The following is a 19,510-nucleotide window of genomic DNA, read 5'->3' as shown; positions in this document are numbered from 1 at the left end:
GTTTGTACTGTGGAAAGGGAGTAAAACCTGTTTGCCCAAGGTAGCTGACGAAGTTCAGTAGCTGCCAAGTTTGGTTTGGAGCCTTAGCTGTGCACTGTTTTGGCACCAGTGCTGGGCCATGGTTCACTGCATGCCTGTCTTTGATCGCCCCAACTTGCTGTGTGATTCTTTTCTCTCTCTTTTTCCCTTGCATTTCTCTCTTGCCAGTCCCACACTGCAAGCAGGAGCTCAGAAGTTCCCAGCCACAGTTAGCTGCGCAGCTATTGATGGAGTTCACGAGTGGCCGCAGGAGGCCCAGCTCTCCATCAGCAGGAGGCTCATTGAGGAAGCTGAGGGGGTCGAGGTACAGAGTTTCAACTCGTCAGTCTTCTAAGCATGTGAGGGAGATCATTGAAATGAGTAAGCTGGAAAGACCACAATGCTCTTTTTGCTCATTCTTGCATACTTGTTGCCACTGGTGTCGTTCAAGCTCACCTCTGCTAAAAGCTGAGTTTTCCCAGTGTGTCACTGTTCCTTCAGCAGAGCTTAGAGAGCTTTCTAGCACAGGCAGAGAAGTGAGAGGAAGAGGCATGTAACTCATAGTGCCACGTTTGCAGAGTACTTCAGTTCTAGGCTTTTTAGGATCTTACAAACACAGAATTTATTTGACCCTTTTCAACAGGGTTCAGTTCTGGGCCCCCCAGTTTAGGAGGGACATTGAGATGCTTGAGTGTGTCCAGAGAAGGGCGACGAGGCTGGGGAGAGGCCTCGAGCACAGCCCTACGAAGAGAGGCTGAGGGAGCTGGGATTGTTTAGCCTGGAGAAGAGGAGGCTCAGGGGTGACCTTATTGCTGTCTACAACTACCTGAGGGGTGGTTGTGGCCAGGAGGAGGTTGCTCTCTTCTCTCAGGTGGCCAGCGCCAGAACAAGAGGACACAGCCTCAGGCTGTGCCAGGGGAGATTTAGACTCGAGGTGAGGAGAAAGTTCTTCACTGAGAGAGTCATTGGACACTGGAATGGGCTGCCCGGGGAGGTGGTGGAGTCGCCGTCCCTGGGGCTGTTCAAGGCAAGGTTGGACGTGGCACTTGGTGCCATGGTCTAGCCTTGAGCTCTGTGGTAAAGGGTTGGACTTGATGATCTGTGAGGTCTCTTCCAACCTTGTTGATACTGTGAACAGAGTTAAATCTGTTCACTAGTGCTGTAGCAAGCGAGGCTGAAATACTGTAGTGCCCAATCCAGGCTAACTGAAGAAGGGATTTCCCTCTGCTCAGGAGCTGAGCAGGTGAAAATTTCCCCTGTAACCACATACCAAATCCATTTAGAGTTTTAGAATCTGAGCAATTATTCTGATTTTGTTCCTAATTGATCTGGAGCGTGACTTTGTTTTCAAGGAAAAAATGATTTGTGTATATATAGATAGATATAGATAGATAGATAGATAGATAGATAGATAGATAGATAGATAGATAGATAGATAGATAGATAGATAGATAGATAATGTGCATTAGTGAGTTTTGTTTGAGGAAAAAGCAATATTTCCATATTCTAAGAGGTTTGACAAGCTGCCTCTGTGGTGCTGGTGATGAGGCTGCCAGGTATTTGCCGGTGCAGTAATTCACATAGCTCTGGAAAAGCTTTGCTTGCCTTTAGCGGTTGCACACTTGCAGTAGTTTCATTCTGGACTGCACCGTTCATCTGTATGGAGGATTTTTAATGGTGAAAAACTGAGGATTTAAGGAATGCCCAAGGAAGAGCCATCTGCTTTTAGTCAGGGGTAGCAACAGTCTCCTGGAAATGCCTGCGTCAGAGACTGGTGCATTTACGGCATTTGCCCTCCATTCAAATTCGTATAAAAGAGAGGAAACCTTCAGAGATGCCCGGGGGCTGCTTCCCAGATGTGGGCACTTTTCCTCCGGGGAAGCTGTGCGAGGGCGAGAGGCAGCGGCAGAGGCTCAGCGCCGGCTGCCGCCCGCGCTGCTGCGGCCTGCGGGTGCCTCCTGCAGGGCTGCGGGGGAAGGAGCCGGCACAGAGCCTTGGCTTCCCGATCCCCGGCAGCGCCTGCTGCTTTATTTCAGCAGCTCCTGAGACATTTAGAGCGTAATCGGGAGAGCTGTTTGTTGCCGGGTGAGCTAGGGGGGTGTGATGTCAAGTTGCATTAATTTTTAACGCGGTACTAACTTCGAGACCATCATTTCTTTAAAAGAAATGGATACGTTTGTATGAATAGAATTGAGTTTTACTTTTTATTTCCCCCCAGACCCTTAGCTAACTATATTTTTCTCCTTCAAAAATACACCTAGTCATCAAAATTTAAGCTTCTAATGTTGAAACTTTTGTGAAATGTTGAAACCTTCTTTATTATTAATTATTATTATTATTATTTTATTTTAGCATCAGGTTTCTATAGATTTTTGTTATTATTAAGATATTTAGGAAAGATTTCACTGATCCAAGCAATTGTTGATATTCCACACTGATTTTAACTGCTCCTGGTAAATAGCCCCACTGCTCCATTCCCAGTAAGTGAAATAAATGGCAAGTAACAAAATAACATGGCACTTTACTGACAGTGACTTAAGGTTTTTATGTCATCAGCACATGTAAAGCAGTAGTGGGTGCCTGAGTCGTGTCTGCATGTGCAGTTGATGAGAAGATCAACAGACAGCAGAATGCAGAAAGTATTAGGAGACAGGAGAAGGATTTGAAAGTGATGGAAAAACAGAGGCACTGAAATAACAAAGAAGCTATGATTGTGATGTGGGAGGACAGAAGGGGAATTCAGGCAGGAGAAGCAGAAAAGCAAAACTGAACTAGAAATGTAGGAGAGGTGTACAGCAAACAGTCTGAGGAGGAGTAAAAGGGAGGTGAAGGAATAATGATCACAGTGAAGTAATTAATAAAGGGAGGGGGCACGGTAAGAGTTGCAGAGCTGTATTAGGATATCAAAAGAATGAGAGGGGCTGGGTGGAAAAGGACCACCCTGAAGACAAGAGAATCTAGCTGCAGTCTGTCATCTCCTCTCTGTTGAAGATTTATGGGAGGTGGTCTTCTCTTCTACTCTCATCTCAATGATGTGTTCATACATCATTTTGCTCACTCCATTTTAGCTATTTCAGGAAAGCCTTCTGTTTGCTCTTAGAGAAATCTTGTTAGTCAGGACTCATGTATGACTGGACTTCTGAGGCATACTGCAATCATGCTGTCCTTTGTGATGAACAGTGCTATGCCTATTACTGTGCAATTATTTTAGCATAACTGACACTTGGGTCCTAGTTGTTCTTTTTTCAAGGTTTCTAAGAATGCAGCAGTAGCAACTAATAGGATTTTTGGTTCATCACTGTGTAACAGTGTTACAGATAACTTTTAATGAGGTTAGCTTCAAGTTAAGCTAATGATTGATTGATTGATTGATTGCTTTTTTTCCTCTTAAAAGTTCTGTGCAAATATCACATCATCTCTACATTGCTTTAACAGAAACTGGAGGAATTCTGAGTTTAAACAGTAAGAGAAAACCACAACAAACAACAAATATGAGAGTTGAGAAGGAAGTCTTAAATTCTCCATCTTTCTGTCTCCAAACCAAGTGTAGGTAGTTTGGTGGAAGACACAGTTTATTCAAAGAAAGAAGAGGGACAGATGCAGTTCAGAGGGAGATGGTGACCTGCAGCATCAGTATGTGTTGTGAAGGATGCTGTGAAAGTCCCATCAGTGCTGTGTGAAGGTATCTGAAGAGAAAGACCAAGTAGATCTCCCTAATTATGATGCCAGCTGAAAATAAGTCCTGTGAACTCCCTTTCACTCAGGGGAACGTTGGTCAATGTGTGACTTAACAACAAGAGACATTAGGTTCGGTGGTATTTGGAAGGAAATGGATAATATCAGAAATGTAATCAATTTGCATATTTTTGATTTCTTGGGAGAAAAGAAAGGAAAAGAGCTCTCTTCTCTTTCAGTGCTCAAATTGCTGAACTTAATTTTAAAAGAGCACGAGATCAGAACACTGTGCAGCCTTTGTACCTCATTTGCTGTAAAACATAATCTATAGTATTTTCAAATAAGGTCTCTGTCTCCAAATCCACTGTGGCAGACAATCTCTCTTCTTTCAGCTGGTGTCACATACCAGCACTCAGTACAGAAGAAACGAAACAAGATTGTTCAGTCCACGCCTTTGAAAACAAGAGCAACCTGCATCTCTACCGTCTCCTTGTAGTATTTCGCTGTTGCTTTTGTGTGCTGCTCCCCTGCTGCTTGGCACTGAAGAGTGCACACTAAATGTAGCAAGGATAAATTCATTATGCTCTTAGTTTATGCTACTTCAAAGTACATTACAACATATGGCAGGCAGAGAAGCAGCCTAAAGCAATGTTTTTGTCTTATCCCCTTGCCTCTTAAATTCCTCACTGCCTTCCCACATACGCTTCCCAGTTCCCTTTCCCTTCGGACAGATGCTGGCTTGAGTTTGTTCTCAGTTGTGATGACTGTCTGGGGGATGCAGTCAGGTCCAGTGGCATTGTTATTTTTTGCCTTTTGCTCAAAACGTTTCAGCTAAGTCAAGCTAACTGCAAACTTAGCAGTTTGGTAATGACTGTTTCAGGTCCTGAGGGAAATTAGAGGGAGGATGCAGGCAAAACTCCTGTCTAAACTCTGCTTGTAACTTGCCTTGAGGTTTTGTTTCACGTGTGTAAAAGTGGATCAGCTAAGGCCTAGACTAGAAAGGCTGCACAAGAGTGAACAGATTTCACCCTTCTGTTTTCTTTCATATTGCATATAGGCTCTGTTGTCTTTAGGGCTATTAAATGGTTTTGATTTTTACTAGGCTAATTTTTGTTGTGGCTTCAACCTGTTTTACACTTTCTAGTGAACTGCAGCTAAGTCAGATTTTGTTACTGTATCAACTCTTTTTTGTTTGCCTCTTTTTTTTAATAAGGAAGGCTAAATTGGCAATAATAATTTCCTTTGACTAGAACCCTGAATGGGCATATATTGAAAAGTACAATGTAGTATTAATAAAAAGAAAACCCACCAAACTCCTGGAGACAAATGAATGGCAGAATAAATAATTTATGCTAATGAAATTACTGCAATTAGTAGTTCCACAATGACCCTTTTAAAAGCCACAGCTGTTAATGTCAGGAAGTGCTGTCACCGCTGACCTTATCATAAGAGAAAGTGACAAATTGAAAGTGCAGGGAAGACCAATCCTCAAAGAGGTCTGTTCGGGAACGATTAGCGTTTGCTGAAAACCAGTGTGAATTACAACCAGCTGCTCTCTGGCTCGGCGTCTTTCCCATGCTGTGCCATTTTGTTAAGCTGGGTAACAATAGTTATTTTGCCCCATTGAGACAAGTTGTCTCGGGCCACTTCCAGCTCTACCGGAACCCACTTCTTCCCTCGCTGATTTACAAAGGAAACTGTTGTTAGAGGGCTTTTCAGGGCTGCTGAGTAGAGACCTCTCATGAGGATCATGTGCAAGGAGGTTGTCTTTTGCTAGGAAGAGCTGTGCTGCAGGGTGTGTGTGTCACAAACAGTGGTGGGGGAGAGAAAGAAAGAAAGAAAAGAAGGAAGGAAGGAAGAGAGGAAGGAAGGAGGAAGGAAAGAAAGAAAGGAAGGAAGGGAGGGAAGAGAAAGAAAGAAAGAAAGAAAGAAAGAAAGAAAGAAAGAAAGAAAGAAAGAAAGAAAGAAAGAAAGAAAGAAAGAAAGAAAGAAAGAAAGAAAGAAAGAAAGAAAGAAAGAAAGAAAGAAAGAAAGAAAGAAAGAAAGAAAGAAAGAAAGAAAGAAAGAAAGAAAGAAAGAAAGAAAGAAAGAAAGAAAGAAAGAAAGAAAGAAAGAAAGAAAGAAAGAAAGAAAGAAAGAAAGGAAGGAAGGAAGGAGGGAAGAAAGGGAGGGAGAAAGAAAGGAAGGGAGGGAAGGAAGGAAGAAAGGAAGGAAGAAAGAAAGGGAGGGAGGGAAGGAAGGAAGAAAGAAAGAAAGGGAGGGAGGGAAGGAAGGAAGAAAGAAAGAAAGGAAGAAAGGGAGGGAAGGAAGGAAGAAAGAAAGAAAGGAAGAAAGGGAGGGAAGGAAGGAAGAGAAAAAGAAAGGAAGGGAGGGAAGGAAGAAAGAAAGGAAGAGAAAGAAAGAAAGGAAGGGAGGGAAGGAAGAAAGAAAGGGAGGGAGGGAAGGAAGGAAGGAAGGAAGGAAGGAAGGAAGGAAGGAAGGAAGGAAGGAAGGAAGGAAGGAAGGAAGGAAGGAAGGAAGGAAGGAAGGAAGGAAGGAAGGAAGGAAGGAAGGAAGGAAGGAAGGAAGGAAGGAAGGAAGGAAGGAAGGAAGGAAGGAAGGAAGGAAGGAAGGAAGGAAGGAAGGAGTAAAAAGGCCAAACCAGGTTTCACTTGGAAGCCAAGAGCTGCTCGAATCTGCCTGAAATGTCCATCCCTGCTGACTAGCCTTGTTTTTACAAACCATTTTTTAGATGAATTTGTGCTAGCTGTGCCTCAACTAATGATGTTCTAATTTTTTATGGGCTTTTTTGTGTGGTTTGTTTTTTTTTTAATTTGGAAAGCAATTTATTTCTGCTCTCCCTAAATGCAAATTGTTCTTTATTTAGTTCTTGGTTTTATTTCTGGGTTTTTGGGTGTTTTTTGTGATCATAGGTGAAATAAGCATTCTTCTAAACTAGCTCCTAAAAGTCGCAAGAAAATAATGAGGTTTCTTACTGTGAAAAATGGCAGAGTCTTTCTGCATCAACCTGATTGTAATATTAATGATGTAGGCTTAAAACATTTAACTGCATCAACAGCCACTCGTGAGCAATTTTCCCAAAGTTCCCTAAGCATTATTGACAATGCTTTGGTAAATTATGTGTGACTTTCCTAAGAGCCAGTGTAGCTCATTTAATTCATATTAATTGATTTTTAGGCTTCCCTTGATTAATTGAACCGGGTTTGCCTTGTACAGAATGCAATAAATAATCATTAAAATGAGGGAGATGTGACTCCACAAATTATAAAGTTTAAGCATGCTAGAAGTCATAGAGGACAAAATGGAAGGTAGAGTGATGGAGTTAGATGGTTTTTCTTACTGCTTCCCTGTTAACTCTGCATACAGGACTCTTGCTTAGACATGCATGTGTGTCTATTCTAGTGATACAGGTAGAGAGGGGCCATTAAAACAAACAAAACTCAATTTGAGGATGTCTTGTTTCACCTTTTTCCTGGGGAAGTATGCTCTCATTCCAAGTAGTATAGAAGTATCTTGTATTTCCTTGATCAGTTTTCAAAGAAAATAGAAAAAGGACCTTTGAGCTTTAGTCCTGGAGCTACTTCTTGCTGTGGGGTGAATAAGACAGGCACTTTACCTTTGCATTTGGGTTAAAAATACATGACTGGTATCTTAAGAGAGCCTAAAGGAAAGCTGGTGAAGGAATTTAGGATGTTGGATAGTGATAGGACTAGGTGGAATGGAGCAAAGTTAGAAGTGGGTAGATTCAGATTGGACGTTAGGAAGAAGTTCTATACCGTATGGGTGGTGAGACACTAGAAGAAGGGCTGGTAGAAGTCCCATCCCTGGAAGTTTTTAAAGCCAGACTGGATGGGGCTCTGAGCAACCTGTGCTAGCGTGAGGTGTCCCTGCTCATGGCAATGGGATTGGAACGAGATGATCCTTGAGGTCCCTTCCAACCCTGACAATTCTGTGATGCTGTGACTGAATGATTATCTGGAACTGTTTTAAACACACCTATCCCGTGTGGGTTATCATATAGTATGTGAAAGAAATTTTCCAGTCTCACAGCTGCATTTTCCTCCCTGGGATGAGAGCGAGATCCCATGCAGTGCTGTGGAACCCACAGCACAGTCCTCTGGGAGTGCAGAAACGTTTTGAGGTCCTGTCTGCAGCATTTGCTTGGAACTAGAGGTATATCTTGTGATTTGATGCCTGGGTGGAACACAGGGAAGATGTGTCAACTGTTGCAGCTTTGGAGCTCCTATGAACTCCATCAAGTCATAACTACTTTACACACCAAAAAAAGGTTGGAGAAAGCTCATTTTCTTTTAACGTTTTTTACATGCTGACAAAAATTATATTTAGAGATGTTGAGATGCTAGAACGTGTCCAGAGAAGGGCAGCAAAGGTGCTGAGGGCCTGGAACTCAGCCCTGTGAGAGGAGGCTGAGGGAGCTGGGGGAGTGCAGCCTGCAGAAGAGGAGGCTCAGGACAGACCTCATTGCTGTCTACAACTACCTGAAGGGAGGCTGTAGGCAGGTGGGGTTGGTCTCTTCTGCCAGGCAGCCAGCAACAGAACAAGGAGACACAGTCTCAAGTTGTGCCAGGGGAGGTCTAGGCTGGATGTTAGGAGGATGTTGTTGCCAGAGAGTGATTGGCATTGGAATGGGCTGCCCAGGGAGGTGGTGGAGTCACTGTTCCTGGAGGTGTTCAAGAAAAGCCTGGATGAGGCACTTAGTGCCATGGTCTAGTTGACTGGACAGGGCTGGGTGATAGGATGGGCTGGCTGATCTTGGAATTCTCTTCCAACTTGGTTGATTCTATGATTCTAAGAGTAGTTTTTTGAATGAGCTATCCTTAGGAACTTAGTCTTTTCTGGCTTACATAGATACACTTGGTTTTGGACATGTTTCTTCGATTCTGTACTTGTTCTTATTGCTTAGGTATGTGCAGTCACTCATGCAGGGCTCAACGCCCATATCAACGTGCATATTTGGAGTGCTAAATAAAATTGAGAGGCAATAGAATTATACCACTCCAGTGAGTTTTCTGGAGTAAATCATGGTATGCAAGATACTCATAGGAAGGAAAAGGAAAGTTTAGGAGGGACATTGAGATGCTTGAGCGTGTCCAGAGAAGGGCGATGAGGCTGGGGAGAGGCCTTGAGCACAGCCCTACGAGGAGAGGCTGAGGGAGCTGGGATTGGTTAGCCTGGAGAAGAGGAGGCTCAGGGGTGACCTTATTGCTGTCTACAACTACCTGAGGGGTGGTTGTGGCCAGGAGGAGGTTGCTCTCTTCTCTCAGGTGGCCAGCACCAGAACAAGAGGACACAGCCTCAGGCTGTGCCAGGGGAAATTTAGGCTGGAGGTGAGGAGAAAGTTCTTCACTGAGAGAGTCATTGGACACTGGAATGGGCTGCCCGGGGAGGTGGTGGAGTCGCCGTCCCTGGAGCTGTTCAAGGCAGGATTGGACGTGGCACTTGGTGCCATGGTCTAGCCTTGAGCTCTGTGGTAAAGGGTTGGACTTGATGATCTGTGAGGTCTCTTCCAACCTTGGTGATACTGTGATACTGGGACACGTGGAGCACTTGGTGAATGGTAGACAGACACTGAAGGCAGAAGCTTTCCAGGCAAACTGAAAGTCACAGCCTTTTTCTTTCATTTTTTATAGATAGTTCTGCTTTTATTGCAGGACATTTTCATTAGACTTATTAGTTGTGGGGTAACATTTTATTGTTCCATTGAAATTACCCCATTCTGGAAACTGGGGTTTTTTTTTGTTGTTTGTGTGGTTGGTGTTTTTGTGTTTGTTTTGGGGTTGGTTTGGGTTTAAGTTTTTTGGGGGGGGGATGATTGTTTGGAGTTGCTTTTTTTCATTCTTGTAGAAGCTTTTGAGCTCTTTAGCTGTCTTTGGAAAGAAGCATCCATCCATTTGAGCTAGGACAATACCTGGAGGGAAGAGTAGCATAGTGGGGCCACAGTAAAAGGGCAAGAGGGAAATCAAGTGCCACAGTAGAAGTGAGAACATGGAGAGAGAGAAACTACGGTTCTGAGTATGGAGATTTTGTGCGTGGCCAGCTGAGGGAGTAGTGAACCCAAGAGGACCAAGTATGGAGCCTTTCCATCAGGTGTTGTCACCTCCTGGTGGGACTAGTGCCACATAGCTCCCAGTCAGTTCTTCTGCCTGCAGTTCATTTGTGGCTAATGATTCTGCAAAGGCAGAATGGAGGGAAAACAGCTTTGAAGCTTTCCTCTTACACTACCCATGCGTGCTCCATCATCTCTTTTACAAACGCTGAAAGCAAGCTGTAATCCATCAGTTTTCTTTATTAAACATAAAATCTCTCTGTGCTTGTACAAAAAAAACCCTGCAAATGAAATGCTTGGCTGCAACCTTTGCATCTTGATGCTACTGTATGAGCTAGCTGGCTTATTCCCACTTTTGCTAGTTTGCAGACCTGCAGAAATAAATAGCCAACAGAAAAGGGTAACTGCTTTTTTTTTTTTACCCTATTTTAATAATGAATCTCATGGTAGTAAATTGTTAAAGTGCTTTTTTTCCCCCTTTGAATTCAGATTTCACAATAACCAAAAGGTAATTGGACCACTTTAAGCGCTGCTAGCTGTGCTAACAGAGACACAGCTCCTGTCTAGTCCAGGTGCTTGAACAGACACACATGTTTTTACCCTGCTCTCTGGAGATCTACACAAGAATATAATATGCAGCACTTTAGTTTTCTCAGAAAGAAGAAATTATAAAGTCAGGCCAAATAAACTGAAAAATAAAGTGAGTGAAGAGATTTGGAATCTTTACAGACATCTGTTACAGCTAAGGTAGATTTTGGTAGGTTTTGTCAGATTCCAGTAGCCTATCAAAGAAGAAAAGCCTTTAAAACCTTCCAGATGATAAAAGTTTAAGCCTTCTGATCTTTGTCTTCCTCTGTCTTATCACTCCTATCCAAAATCAGATTAACAAGCCCTCTCTGGCTAAAATATAACCTTTTAGCATGAGTAGCTGCCAAATAAAATACTTGGAGGGATAGAGGAAAAAGACCCCCAAAAATCACCATGTGTTTGAAACATTTCCCTTATAGCTGGAGGGATACTGAATGTCACTGGGTACATTGATGTGTGTTTCTCACCTGGCAGGCAATAGATTGTTATTTCAGCAAACTAGCAGGTAGTCTTTGGTCATCAATTTCTAAGTCTGTCTTAACCTTTCAGCAAACCTCTGCTGGAATTGCCTACTCAGGGTGATTCCTGTGAATTTTTCCACCATGTCCTTTTGCTTTTACATTTGCACCTTTGCTAGGTGCTGCAGGTGGGCATCGTTGCACTGCTGAGACACCTGGTGACAAACACAACCTCAGCAGCTGAACAGAGCATCTCAGGGGAGCTATGGGATCCCTGATGGGAGCAGTTAGGCTGTTCTAATATTAAATTCTTCTATGCTGACAAAACTCTGTGAGCTACAAACAAGGAGTGGGCGACTTGGGGCTGGTTAGTATGGAGAAGAGAAGACTGAGAGGAGATCTCCTCAATATGTACAAGTATCTGAGGGGTGGGTGTCAAATGGGTGGAGTCCAATCTCTTTTCACTGGTCAGCAGTAGTAAGACAAGGATCAAAAGCTACAAACTGGAACATAGATTTCACCTCAACATGAGGAGAGACTTCTATACAGTGAGGGTGACAGAGCCCTGGAACAGGCTGCCCAGAGAGGTTGTGGAGTCTCCTTCTCTGGAGACTTTGACTACCCACCCAGATTTGTTCCTGTGTGAACTACCCTAGGGAGTCCTGCCTTGGCAAGGGGCTTGAACTCTGTGATCTCTGGAGGTCTCTTCCAACCTCTGAAGTTTTGTGATTCTATGAAATAAAAAAGGAAAACACAACACTCAGAACTGAGACCCACAAAACATGAAGTTTGTTTTCATTTCAGCTTTTTGGGGCTCATGTTGTATAATCTTTCCAGTATCATACTTAATGATTCTTGCTTCCAAATAACACATTACCTTTTGCCCCATAGGTAGAAGATCTGAAACATAAACTTGCTTCTCAAGACTCAAAGGTGCAACTGAGAAATCAAGGTGCTGAGGCTTTGATTGCTAAGATACAGTTTCAGACTGAGAAAGTGAGCTAAGAAAAGGCCATTGCAGATGCAAAGGAGCAAAAGGTCAGTCTAACTCCCCCATTTAGTACTGTTGAGCCATATTTAGCACAAAATAAACCTTTTTTAGGTGAACAGTTTCGAACAACTTCCCCTCCAGGGAGCATAAAATCTAAAGAATTATTATACTTACACATGTAACAGCATTTCACACCACGATTACCACTTGACCTTTCTTTATATTATGCCTTTTCACAACCTTTTAGCTGTTTTAATGAGATGAAAGAACAATAAATACTGAGCTCATTCAAGCATTTAATGGATGTGGATCTTGAGAATCAGACCTATTTGTAATACAGTAAAGGTCAGAGAGTCATCTCTGAGCACTTCAGATTTCTAAAGGCTTTGGGACTCTAGGTAAATTGAACAACTCAATTGGTACAGAAGTTCATTCCAGTATCTCACAATATTACAAGGTGCACACCTTGGATTTTGAGATTATAATACCACTCCTATTAATATGTGTCAGCAGTGTTGGATCATCATCTTTTTGCTCTCAGTTGAGTCTATTAACATTAGTTATCACCATCCACGCTGGAAGATAGAAGTTTACATGCACTGGTCCTCACCACAGAATGAATACATCATTTAATCTGGACTCCAGTATTTTCATCTACTCTTACAAGCACAGGTTTTGAAATGAAACACTAGCAGTATGGAGTGCTGTAAACTAGAGTTCCTCTGCCTTTAAAGTCTAACAAACTGTGGCATTTTGCTATAAAATCTGATGTGCATTCTGTCATTTATGAATAACATGGAGATAAGTCTTATAAAAATTTGTTCATGCTGGATGGAAGCTTCAGGTTTGGAAACCAGGCAACAGCGAAAACTATACTGCTTGAGCAATCAAAATGGTTTTCCCCCCTCTTTTGTTTTAAGACCTTGTTATTAGGTGGTACTTGATCCTTTTTAATGACCTTGTGTCTCATCCTGATTTTATTCAGGGAAAAATGATTTTTGACACTGACGTAAGTAAAGTCTGCATCAGGATCTTTCTGTTTCTCTGGATTATGTCCATTATGGACTTCAGCCTTTTGCCAGTCCATATCTCATATAAGACTTTTAAAAATGTGATGAGGATTAAAGTCCAAGTAGTGCAATTAATTAAACTTACTCAAATTGGATCCAACAGCTACCAACGTCCTACCGACCACTTTTCAGTGGTGTTTTTCCTGTATGGGTTCCATATGTTTCTGATGGATTTGGATAATCAAAATGCACCCTTAACACAATTCTAATTACTTCATTAAGCAACTACAGAGTGATTATTGTGGGATAATCACATCTTTGGGCCACTTTGTTTCAGGGATGAGGTTTAGCACATGACACTAATGATTACCACACTCCCCTGTTCATTGCTTCATTGCATTTCTGAAATGTTTTCATTGGAAGTGTCATTTTGTGCTATGTTAAAAGTATTTCATGACTCTTGATGGTGTCCCTATATTAATATTCTGTAACTTTTGGTACCAAAAAAAAAATAATCTGCAAATGCAAATACATCTTCCAGCTAAGGAATTTGTGAATACTCTTCATAACCAATTCAATTCTGTCACACTTTAAATGTTTGGGGTTTTTTTTGGCTTTTCTGTTCTATGGATTTCATGCTGGAGTTTATAAGGATTCTGAATTTTACAGTACAGAGCCAGTAAATACCCTGGAGGTATTACCTTAGAGTGAAGCATTACTTAAGAAAAGGTGAAAAGTGGAAGGCACTTTAGATCAGACTCGTCAGGAAAAGTGGAGTCAGTCTAGATGCCCCATAAATGTGATAGAGCTACATATCTGTAGAGTAACCAATAAGGCTCTGACTTGGAATGTGACATTGCTAAGGTTTTAAAGTAGTGGGCAGCAGCACTGCTGTCATTTTGCTGGCTGTTTGTGTCTCTGAGTGATGCCAGCTAGAGTGGGTTACAGATGAAGCTGTGTGTGTCATTGCCTTTTAAAATGGGATCTAACCCTTCAAAGGAAGAAAACATTCAGGACAAGGTGTAAGTATATGGGTGACAGTGACATTATCTGAGGATCAGAAGCAGAGATGGATCCAGATTGACCAACTTTTTTGATTTACCTCCCTCAGCTGAAGTGCATCCTTTATTTACATGGTATAGTTGAGCCACTCTACTCGTGGTCTGATGGCTAAGGGCATGCAGTTTTCATCTTTCCTAACAATTTAGTCATTGTTTAAGAGCTCTGTATGGTAGGAGCTATTGATGTAAAAGGGGCTAAACTGCTGGAGACAGAGATGAAAAGCTCCTTCATCTCTTTGTGCGAGGAAGTGGATTTGAGAAATACTATCCTATGCCTTATATGCATCCTGCTCTCTTTAATTTTTTTTCTTCTTTTAAAAAACAACTTTTTAAATCTTATCCCTTTGGGCATCAGCAAGCAAAGAATAGCTAAGTATAAACAAACAAAAAACCCCAACAAAACCCTCAAAACAAACCCACGCAGAACTGTAATGCAACTTGTGTGACTTCAATTAGCTGTTTGTTTTCATGGAAAATACTGTGCCATGTTAGAAGCAGAAGGTACACTAAATGCAATGCTTTTTCACCCAGCTGCATCCTTAAAAACTTAAGCAGAAGGAGCATTTGGCTGTCCTAAACTTTTTCCTTTAAGTTACTTCCAGTTACAGAGAAAACAAAAATCAAACCAAACCTGCAGTTGTGTATGCAGTGTTTTAATTTTAAAAGTATATTGTGGTTAACCTTGAGAATTTAATCCTGAAAGCTACATCACAGGTGGAAGGGGAAAGATTTAATTTAATTAGTGCCTTGTCATTTTCAATGTCTGTAATGTAATTTGATTTTTAGTCTTTGTTATTTCCATGGACAGTGTCTGTATGTGTCCTGTGTAATAAGTGCTGCGAGTGCTTTCCATGTATACAGCTGTAGAAGGATTTTACAGAGGGTTGTTACTGCCAACACAGTATCACAGTATCACCAAGGTTGGAAGAGACCTCACAGATCATCAAGTCCAACCCTTTACCACAAGGCTAGACCATGGCACCAAGTGCTTGATCCAAAATTGTGTGGAAATGCCATGTTTTCTATAGTAAGCCAAAGGTTTTTCCCCATCAGTTAACTGCATGCATGTTAAAGATGATAATAAGACCAAGTTGTCAGGGCCAGAATCAGAGCAGCCCATGAAGAGGAAAGTTCCTAAAGTGAATAAATATTTCAAGTATAAATCATTTTTAGCAGATAGAACATGAGTACTTGTTTCTTATGTTTCAGTTTGCAAAATTAAGGAGTGGAGGATGATGCAGAATGTTCAGCTGTTTTAACACAGATGGAGATTCTTTGTAATGATACAGACATTTGTCCTTAAGGGTAAGCAAAACCAGCTTCTGGTACTGCAATGCAGAGCTTTGTTTCCTGTTCATCTCTTTCAGTCTCCGTGTGTTTTCTCCACAAAGGGGAGCAAGTTTTCACCTCCTGTCTCACAGTAATGCCCTTAAAAGGGCAGCACAACATGCAAGGATGCTTGGTGATTGAGAGCAGAGGCGAAGAAAGGAACTTCACATACCAGATTTTCTCTTTGAAATAAATGTGATTCAGCTACTTGGAAGCTAAACTACTGCTTTAGTAGAAAGAGCAGGTACAATATGAGGTCATAAGTCATTGAGAAGCCTGTTAACTTCTAATGATTGTAGATAGCCTATTTGCCAGCACACTCCTCTGCCTTCATCTCTTTATCATGTTATCCTCACTATGTAGAAGTCTTCCCTCCTGAGCAGCTACGTATTATAGCCTACACAGAGCATGAAGAGGCTTTACTGAAGTGAGCACTGGCTGCCTTATGGAAGTCCTGTCACTACAAAACTCAGCTGTTATTGAGGGTCCAGCCCACCAGCTCTTAGAACCATGGAATCATAGAATAGTTTGAGTTGGAAGTGACCTTTAAAGGTCATCTGGGCCCCCTGCTTTGCAGAAAGAAGGGACACCTTCCACTAGGTCAGGTTTCTCAGAGGTCCATCCAATTTGACCTTGAATGTTCCCATGAATGGGGCATCTGTTGCCTGTCTGGGCAACCTCTTTCAGTGTTTCTCCACCCTTCTGTAAAGAAGTTTTTCCTATCTAGTCTAAATCTCATTTCTCTGAATTTAAAACCATTACACCTTGTCCTGTTACTACAAGCCATGATAAAACATTGACTCCATCTTTCTTATAAGCTCTTTAGTTATAGAAAAAGAGTTTTCCTGGATCCTTTTCTTCTCCAGACTGAACAACTGCAGCTGTCTCAGTCTTCCTTCATAGGGGAGAGGTTTCATATCTCTGATCATTTTTGTGGCCCTCCTCTTGACCCACTCAAACAGGTCCACGTCTTTCTCATGCTGAAGACTCCAGACACAGTACTCCAGACAAGGGCTCACCAGAGCAGAGCAGCAGAATCCCCTCCTTTGACGTGCTGGCCACATTTCTTTTGATGCAGCTGAGGACTGCAAGCACACATTAACGGCTTGTGTCAGCCTTTAATCCACCAGTACCCCCAAGTTCTTCTCCAGATAGCTGTCCTCAATCCCTTCACCCTGTAGCCTGTATTTATGCTGGGGTTTGCCCTGACCCACACATAGGATCTTGTGTTTGGCCTTATTGAAACTCATGAGGTTCACACAGGCCCACTTCTCAAACTTGTGCAGGTCTCACTGGTTGGCATCCCATCCTTGTGGGGTGTCAGCCTCACCACTCGGCTTGCTGTCATCTGTGTATTTTCTGAGGGTGCACTCAATCCCACTCTCTGTGTCACTGATGAAGGTATTAAACTGATCTCACTATGGACCCCTGAGGGACAGCAGTAGTCACTGATCTCCATATGGATGTTGAGCCCACCCCTCTACCCTCTGGATGGGACCATCCAACCAACTCCTTATCCACTGAACAGCAGGACCAAATCTCTGTCTTTCCACTTTAGAGAGAAGCACACTATGAGGGATAGTGTCAAAGGCATTCCAGAAGTCCAGATAGATAGCATCCATAGCTCTTCCCTTGTACACTGATGTGCTTGCCCCATCATAGCTGGTCAGGCAAGACTTGTGAGGCAGTGCTGACTGTCTCAGATCACCTCCCTGACCTCCACAGTGCCTTAGGACAGCTTCTAGGAGGATCTGTTCCCTGACCTTCCCAGGCATAGAGGTGAGACTGACTCTTTTGCAGCGTGGTGGTGTAAACAGGAGGTGTTAATTCTCACCATGCATAACAGATGAAGTTTAGAGCTGAGCACAAACCTGCTTGAGTGGCAGGGTGTTTTTTAAAGTCCCTTTGTGTATACAGACATTAAACTGTAAGTGGGAGTGCTTAAGAAGCTCTGATTTGATTTTCATATGGCTTACTTTTGTTTTAATAGGTAGCAGCAGTCCAAGGAAGAGTATTTCTGAGACAGAAAGAATGTGAGGATAACCTCCTGAACATTGAATCTGCTCTATCTGCTGCTACAACAGCCTTAGACATGTTTACTAAGGTAAAGATCATACAGTTGAACATCTGTAAAAGCAACTTGTTTGTATTTCAAATAGTCGAAGGCTAGGAAATAGTGTGTCCAATTTCCATCTTCTTCTGCCTAGGAAGTATGCTCCAGGCATGCTCCAAAGCAACGAGTTGGCATCTGCTGATCTGACACGACATTTCTCATCACCCTACTTGACCAAGCTACATACAGGATTAGAGTGCAAGGTGAGCAAGCTTGCAATCATGAATATTTTCACCACATGAAATAATTAGCAATAGTCTTTGCAGAAGTCAGCATTGTATGGTGGTAATCAGAAAGCTTCTGTGGAACCAATCTACTGCCATTGCACAGTTCTGTACCTCTTCCTCTGATCTTTTTTCAGGTTAGTCTTACAGAACTGAAAACCTTCACCAACACACCATTGGCTGTAATCAGTGTTACTGCTGCAGCAGTTCCACTGGCAAAGCAGCTGAAGTCTTTATGGGAAAGGTAATGAACAGTGGGACATCATATGGTACCTGAGATGATATGAGAAAGTAATAGTTAGAAATGAGAGCCAGAGAAAGAGAAATTAAATTACAACTTCATTTTCTTACAGTTTAAATAAGCTATGACCATGCTTTAGTCTTTTCTGTGTGCTTTTGGTGACAAACTCAAACCAACCTGAGAGCCACAGAGCTCTTAGAAAAGTCAAAGGGAGAACATTGCTTGATATTTACCTCAACTCTGCCAAATTCCTCAAGTGAATTGTAAATTGCAAAGAGTGTTTGTGAGAGTAAATACTTCAGACTTTGGGGGGAAGTAATATTTTTGCTTTGTACTTCATAATGTTTGCAAACCGATGGACTGGTGCAGGATATTGTGATGAGAGTAGGAGTTAGCTTTTGATTGTCTGAAATGGTAAAGGATTGATACACTGAACCTTCTTTCAGATTGATGACTTCTCACAAGCTTTGATCAACTATAATAAGGAACATATTCCTCAGAATTATCTGAAAGTCATCAAGGAATATTACTGGAAGGATTCAGATTTCAACTCAAATTATGGTAATAAAAAAAATCTTTGCAGCAGTTGGTCTCTGTGCCTGGATCATCAATATAGTACAGTTCATTGGGCTATGCATAGTTGTTCCTCTTTTAACTAGCCCTGGTGGGAGAAACTTCTGTTATTGACATTTGTTATTGTTTTGATAAGTTCAGCTTAGTGTTCTAGGGAGTGTGTAACAGCAACCACAGATCAATTGGGCAGTATGCATTGCTTAACAGTGTGTATGCATCTATTTGTGTTTTAGAAAGTGGTTTAAATAAGCATGGCTGTGCAGGAGTTTTCAGTTGTCATTGTGATGCAGGCCAGGAAATATCCTTCTCCAGATGCAAACGTTACACTTGAAACATCAATTTGAGTCTGGCTGTCTGGATTGCAAAACAGAGATTATCACTTGTGAGTCCCTTGAGCACTTAGCAGCAGGATTCCTCCATTCATCCTAGTATTATAGCATGTTACCATTTAATTAGAAAATAGTAAAAACCTAATCAATTTTAGTTGAAATCTACTCAAGCTTACTGCCTGTCTGATTTCCACCTGTATTCTAAAACCAGTGATACATATAGATTAATTTTAGTTGGAGAGTAGACCCACTGAGGATGCATTCAGTCCTGCCTAAGATACCCTTTGTATGCTGCAATCACATCCCCTGCAGTCATTGGGTTAGCGATGAGCTAATAACCTCCATATGTCTCACTGTTGTGTAGAAAGATGGCTCTAAAGCAAATGTGTGTAATGAGAGACTGCTAAGATTATCTGAAAGTCTTTCACCAGGATTCATTTGTAACTTTTGCAATGAAGGTGAGACCAGTTTCTTGGGTAATGTGCCTATACCACATGTCTTTATCAAGGTTTGTGGCGAGGTACAGCTAAAACATTGTGTGCTGGCCCAGGCAAATTCTGTATTAGCAGCAGCTACAGAATTACAGAATCACAGAACCTTAGAGGTTGGAAGGGACCTCCAGAGATCATCCAGCCCAACCTTGCTGCTAAAGCAGGATCCCCTAGGGTAGTTCACACAGGGATGTATCCAGGCAGGTTTTGGAAGTCTCTGTAGAAGGAGACTCCACAACCTCTCTGGGCAGCCTGTTCCAGTGCTCTGTCACCCTCACTATAAAGAAGTTTCTCCTCATGTTGAGGTGAAACCTTCTATGTTCCAGTTTGTAGCTGTTGCTC

This window comes from Pogoniulus pusillus, chromosome 28 (assembly GCF_015220805.1).
Source record: "Pogoniulus pusillus isolate bPogPus1 chromosome 28, bPogPus1.pri, whole genome shotgun sequence".
Lineage (NCBI taxonomy): Eukaryota > Metazoa > Chordata > Aves > Piciformes > Lybiidae > Pogoniulus > Pogoniulus pusillus.
This window is presented reverse-complemented; position numbering follows the sequence as displayed.